Below are 7,181 nucleotides of genomic sequence, written 5' to 3'. Positions count from 1 at the left end.
GTGGAAACTCTAAGAGCACAAGTCACTTGGCATAGAAACTACATGCTGTTCGTACAAGCAGACTGTAAGATTAATATGTAATCTACCTATATCTGCACCAGAAAAGTGGTCATTTGGTGTTAAGAGAGTCAACATGGGGCATTATGATCATCAGTCAGAATGCCAACACTAACCAATGATGTAAAAGATCTACAGTTGTTTTACAAACCTTTGTTGAACTAAAACTAATTTAGATTTCATGAAGGCTCACTCTCTCTTTCTCTCTCATCCAGTTGGTTGTTTGCAAGAAGAATAAATCACTGACAAATGTGAACTCTATTCTTAGCCTTATATTACAGCTGGCCCTGTGTAGTTGTTTCCTAACACTGTTGGAAAAAGCTGAATGCATTGTTTCTGATCAGGGAAAAGATCAAGCCAAGGCTTGATTAAACATGATAAAGACAGTAAGCAGACATGCTCAGTAAGGCCAGATGTGCCTGTAATAGTCCCCAAAGCTTTGCACCCAGAAAGTGATCACAATATAATTGGGTTTTCTCTTCTGGGGAGTATGGTCATGCTGTGCTAGCAGAGGAAATCTTCAATCACTCTGTAGCAAAGCTCTGTAGTACAAAGAAGAATCATTATACCTCTCCGTGTGTTTGTGAAGTCATACTGTGGCCTGTCATCTTTGACATCATGGAGGTTTAAATATATTTTATGCTTTTATAATAATATTAACAGCAACAACAATAATGTTAATCATCATTATCATCATTATAGTCATTTGTTCAGAATGGAATAGGACATCATGTGCTCTGTTGAACTCTGGCATCAAGTGAAGTTTACTGTAAATGAGAGGACTGAGAGTGGTTCAAAAGGACATTGAGATTAAGTTGTGCTGTAATTTACAGCAACGAGTCGTTTCAGTCAAGTACTTGTCCAATGAAACAGCTGATTAATTTCCAAAATTAGCCTACTGTAACAAACCAACCACACTACATTTGTGATATAAACAGGCTTTTTACCCCAGTCAAAAATGATTTAATGTTACTACAAAATAATGAAATTAACACGTGGAATGTGTTGGTTTTCCTATTCATAATTATGTTTACATGTTGCAAAGTCCATCTCTACAAAAAATGTGCTTTGTGCTAACATCAAAATTTACTGGTTTTAAGTGAAAAATAGTATTTAACATTACTGAATCAACCTGAATATAGGGCTTTATTTTTTTCTTCAGAATTGAGTCTAAAAGTAAATTTCACACAAATGTTCTCGATTCCTATGAAAAATGGGAGACAAATAAAAATCTTACAATAAACAGTGCAATATACAGCATTCTTCTCACTATGTATGATAGGTATTATGAATAACAAAAGATCATGTCATGTCCCTGAGCCGAGTCACTGCCAACAGCACAAGTAATCTTCCACCTGAAATCACCCCAGGCCTGAGCAAGGCCTCTGCTACAAACATAGTGTGATATCTCTCATCATCGTGTTATGGCTCACGGATATCCACATGTAGACACATACACTAATGCACAATTCACAAGTTTGCACACAGCATATACATGAAGACCCAGAAACACAGAGACATTCACAAGCCCAGGCTTGTTTGTTCAGAACTGTTCAGAAGACAAGAAGTATGCTGTATAAATGTGAACAGAGATTTTGCTAAGCTCTGTTTGAGTTGTGGTATTTTGCCAGTACTGATGTGTGAGCACGCTTTCTATTTTTATCTTATATGTTTTTCCTCCCCTTGACATAAACATATTCAGACTATCTCCTTGCAAAATTAGCCGTGTCTCTCTTACTCTACCTCTCCCTTGTTATTTCATTCTTGCACATACACATGAAAATATACACAAAGGCATGTGTGTATTAACATGCACACAACAACAGCCTGTCAACTAGTTGTGGTGATAATGATGACGACACATGGTTTCATAGAAAAGAAAATGCTCATAAATCACCAGCCCTGGTTTACATTACCTTTCTAAGTTTGGGCTCAGCCAGATGAATATGTACAGAGCTATACTGGGTGTGGTCTGTATGAGACATACTGAGGTGGATTATAAATCTGAAATCAAATCCAGTCTACAGTGTCATGACTCCGCAGCAGTAGAATGTACTTGCGGTAACATGGCATTTCCTGTCTCACCCTGTTCTACTGAAAGAACCTAAATCTGAATAACCTACAAATCAGGTATATTGAGAACCAGGTGATTTACAGTATCTGCTTAATTGTGATGTCAGGTGGTGTAAATACAAATTCAAATAGTCTATATTTTTTTATTCAGGGCAAAAGGCTTAATATTTGGCACAAGATTGAAATATTTTCTTTCATAGACTTGAACAGAGGTTTTTAAACAAGATAAGAGTTTTATTGTGGTTATTTTAATTACCCTGTTGGGTTGAGTCTTTTGAATCTGTACACCAAAAAATTAAGTAAAATTGTTAAGTCACAGTTTCTGCAGATTACCAGTAGGTAGGGATAAATAAGCGCTTTATGTGTTATGTAAATAAGGTATAAGGTAAACGCCCCTGAAGGCAGCCTGTGAAGAGGAAACAGCCCTGGTAGACTGGCAAGTGACTGCCCCAGGCAAGGGTTGCTGAGCCTTCTTGATGCAATGGCAATAACCTCAACAACCCTCCATGACAGCCTCTGTTTGGATAGAGGGACAACCTTTTTAACACCACCACAACAAACAAACAACCGATCAGACTGTCACAATTGCACAGTAGCCTCTACATAAAACAAAGCTCGCACAGGATGCAAGAACAGAAAACGTGTTTCAACATCGGCTCAAGAGCTGGTGACTGGAAAGAACACAGCTCAATGGACTGATTAATAAACTGTTACAGGAGTACCTTAAAGAAAGTCAAGTTGGGCCAGAGGGTGCCGTCTGGCTTCAATCTCATGCAGGACTGACAAACGAACAATGCGTGAGGATCACTAACCCTTTTGGCACAAGCATCTGCCAGAAGGAAGGCCGCTATCATGAACTTCCACTTAAGGTCTGACTACAACACCAGAGGTAAGTCCGACACTGGGGAACGGAGAGTGCAAGCAGGATTGAGACGTCTCACACTTTTCAAAAAGCTGCAAATCAGACTGTGGGTGCCCAGAAAAAAACCATCAACAGGCGAATAGTGCACAGAAATGGCTGACACATGAACATTTAGGGTGGAAGCCACCTTGCCACTGTCCAAAGGGACATTGTAAGAAACTCAAAACTGCTGACACTGTGTAAAACAAAATCACAACTCTCGCACCATGAAAAGAAATGCTTCCAGTGATAGGCATAAATCAGTCGTGTAGAAGCAGCTCTCGCATTGAGAACAGTGTGAATGACCAAGGGCTTACAGTCTGCTAGGAGGGAGTTGGTCCCAGAGGCCAAATCCTGACCGGTAAGTTCTGGATGCATAATATGGCCGTCCAGCTGGGAGAAGAGGTCTTTCTTGGGGGGAAGCTGCCTCGGTCTGCCCACTAACAAAGTTAAAAGTAGGGGAAACCATGATCTGGACAGCCATCGTGGTGATACCAGAAATAGGTCCACTTCTGCCGTAACAAACTCCTGTTAGATCCTCAACTACTTCTGGGTGAAGCCTCCATCTGTCTGGATGTAGCCAGTTCCTGGACACAGCATCTGCAGCCTGATTGACTACTCCCAACAGGTAAACAGCCCTCAGTGATGCAAACTGTGGAAGTGACCAGGAGAGAATGCTGTGAGTGAGCTGTAGTAAGCTCTCTGACTTTGTGCCTCCTTGATGGTTCAGATGGAAAACTGTAGATGTTTTGTCCGAGTGCACAAGCACATGGCAACCTGCCAGCATCGGAAGGAAGTGCTTTAAGGCCAGAAAAACTGTGCGCGTCACCAGCAGGTTGATATGGTCCATAGACTGAGCCTCTAACCATTGGCCACTGAAGCCTCTGTGGATCCAAACTGCACCCAACCTGTGGGGGATGTGCTGGTTGTTATCACCTCCCCATAGATGAGAACAATTCCTAGCAGTAACCTGCTGTCAAAAAGGCTAAAGATGTCCACAGCTCAAGGGCATGTGTACAATGGTGAGACAGTACAATCCATTGATGGCGATGACGGGATAGGTCTGACCGAAGGCTGTTGTTCAGCACCTGCAGGGGTCATAGCTGAAGCAGCTCCAGATGAATCAAAGGAATGGCCGCCATCAGCATCCCAATCATCCTCAGTAAGAGATGAACCCAGACGAAATTTAGCAAGAAGCTTCAAGATGTCCGGGATGGAGACAGAGAGGCACGCATAGTGACAGAATTGATTGTCATTGCGATGAACGTGCACAGGAGACAGAGAACTCTTTGCCCTGTTCACTGAGAGACCCAACCTGGTGACATGATCCAGCAGCTTTTTTAAATATGTAAATGTTTTTATTATTATTATTTGGTGTAAATTTATAACATTATATTTTCTATTATATTCCCTGGAATTAGTTTAAAAAAAAAAAAAACAGTTACCACAGTGAGGTTTCTAACACAGGTAAATTTGCCATCTTCTCTTCTGAATGTCATATTCCCTTTTTTTCATTAAGAAAGTTGTGGAAATTAAATAGGGGCATTTTTCTTTTGCTGTTGGAGCATATAGGTAAGCAAAAATTATATTTGACGTGGTCTCCTGTGGTCTTCACTCCAATTCACAGCTATTGAAGTTTAACCTGCAATCGTTAACTTTCGCTTTCCAAAACCTGGAAGTGTGAAAAGGGTCCAGTGAAAAACAGATTGGCATGATGTGCTCTGAAACAGGCTTAATCGTCACTCTGAATATGGTAAGTGAAAATCTTTAGCTTATATTTGATGTATCTGTATGCATATACTATAGTGTGCATAATCTACTTATATTTTTAAAGTAGTATGCCAAGTAGTGTGTCAAGGGCGAGTCTTGTTTTAGACAAATTACAATTTGTTCATCGGTTGATAATTCTTTGGGTATCAAATTTGACACAAAATGCTCATAAATTGCATAAAATATGTGTTCAGAAGAGTTGTATGTTAAAACTGAGTGTTTGTTATGGGTTATTTTTGAAGGATGCATATGGACTGCATGTGTGAAGTTTGACCACGTTGTGTGGACACATGTAAGAACTGGGTATGTACATTTAGAATTAATAATTATTAATGATTTAATGATTTATAGCCCAGAGTGTTTTCCAGTTTGGTGAATGGGTGTAATACGTGTTATAGCCTATGTGTAATGAGAACATGTGTGATGAGAATTCTATTGTTATAAACTGCAATACATGTCCTTGAAACCTAGTTAAAAATACATAAAATAATGTGAGTAAAAACATGTGTTAAATGCATAAAATACTGTATTTAAGCAAGTACCTGAATGTATAAAATACTGTGAATTATATAAACACCAAGGCGATGTATGCTGAAGCATATGGGTAAGCTAATGTTCTGTTTGTATTTTCTGCTGATATAAGCCTCTACTGTATTTCATTTGTTGTATTTCGTTGAACCATATTTCATTTTTTTATTTTATTACCGGATTTCAGTTTTCATATTTTCTTTATTTTTATTTTTTAAATACAATACCGCCCCATCGATCGCTTTCCATTTTCTGAAACAGCTGTCAGATAAACCTCCCCAAAAAGAGTTTTGTATCCTGTGTGGTTATTTTCAATCCACCTACCTTTGGTTTGAATGTTTATATGCACAATTGTTTTTTGAGAACCTACCATCTAACTTTACTAATGAGGAAGAAAAACCAACTATAGTTTTTAAAATAATTTCTGCTATGTCTTAAAAGAAGCTTAATAATGTGCTTGACAAAAAATGTAGTGTATGTGAATGTTACCAAATTAAGTAGCTTAAAGAGGTCATGCCACCACAGTCAGCTCTAGTTTGTATGTACACTGAGAGACGACACCTGTTATTCCACAGGAATGTTTCCAAGAACACCTATACAATCAAACCCAAGCTCCCTCTCTCATTTTCACTCTCTCTGGATTAGATATGGTAGACAGTGAGCAGTAAAACTAGACCATTGAACCTAACAGGGACTCAAATTGTTCTGTGGACTTTATACACAATGGACATTCTTTCCCCCTTGTCTTTTATCTATTCTTTCCTGTGTTTCGTTCCTCTGTCTCAAACCAAAGATTGATAGTGATAATATATCACCAGCTATTATGCTGTGTATATGTCTGATAAAGCTAACCCATTGATATTATTTTCTTAAACCTGAGTTAGGCAGTCAGACAGTCACAATGAGCATGTTTTTGCGCCATTGCCATTTGAAAACGCAACACTGCTGGCAGCGTGTGATGAGATGAACCAGAAGTTATGATGAGATGAACCAGAAGCCATAAATCCAGCATTGCATCTTTCCTTCTGTGAGACCGGTCTTCCCTGTTCCCAGTCCACTCTCTAAATCCAGGGACTCAACCATTTCTAGGGCTGTCCCATTGTCAGATCAGTGCACTGAAATGTTTGCTCCCAACATATTTACAGAATTATAAAAAATTTTTTTTAGCTGTTCTGGAACTTCCACCAAACTAGCTGTTGATTTAGCCATGCCCCCTCTTTACAAAGCCCTGCACTCCATAGACACGCACACACACAAACACACTAGAGCAGGGCTCTTCAACTACTTTCTTGCAGGGGCCAGATTATCCAGATGAAAACTTGACGGGGGCCAAATTTCTTTCCGTATTATCTTAGCTAACACTTTCATCGCAAGTAAAATGTTACTTAAACACCCTTAATACTGTGCATTTATTCATTTTAAAATTGTCACAGGGTATACTGTATATTGAATTATAATTTTTTAAGGTGTGGCCATAAATTCCTTCATAAGATCTGGCTGAAGAACAAACATGACTTGTACTCTTAACTAACAAATAATGTATAAACTTCACTTTGAAAAAATAAAAAAAATAAAATAAAAAACATAATAATCATTAATATTTTAGGGCTATTGTTTGAAAATAAATAAAACTGAGGAGAAACATTTAGACCTGCTAAGCCCTCTCACAATATCAGCCCACATTTGAAATCTTTTTGGAAAATAGATAAAATGTCTGTTCTTCCATTTCATTTATAAAGTTTCCTCCTATTTAGTGAGGAAACAATTAGTCCTGCAAATATTGTGAATTTGCACACAATAGCCAGTGCAGGAGCCAGATTTTTGTATCACAGGTTGAGCAGAGAATCAGAGG

The sequence above is a fragment of the Myxocyprinus asiaticus genome, chromosome 1, assembly GCF_019703515.2.
Source record: "Myxocyprinus asiaticus isolate MX2 ecotype Aquarium Trade chromosome 1, UBuf_Myxa_2, whole genome shotgun sequence".
Classification (NCBI taxonomy): Eukaryota; Metazoa; Chordata; class Actinopteri; order Cypriniformes; family Catostomidae; genus Myxocyprinus; species Myxocyprinus asiaticus.
Note: the sequence above shows the minus strand (reverse complement) of the source record.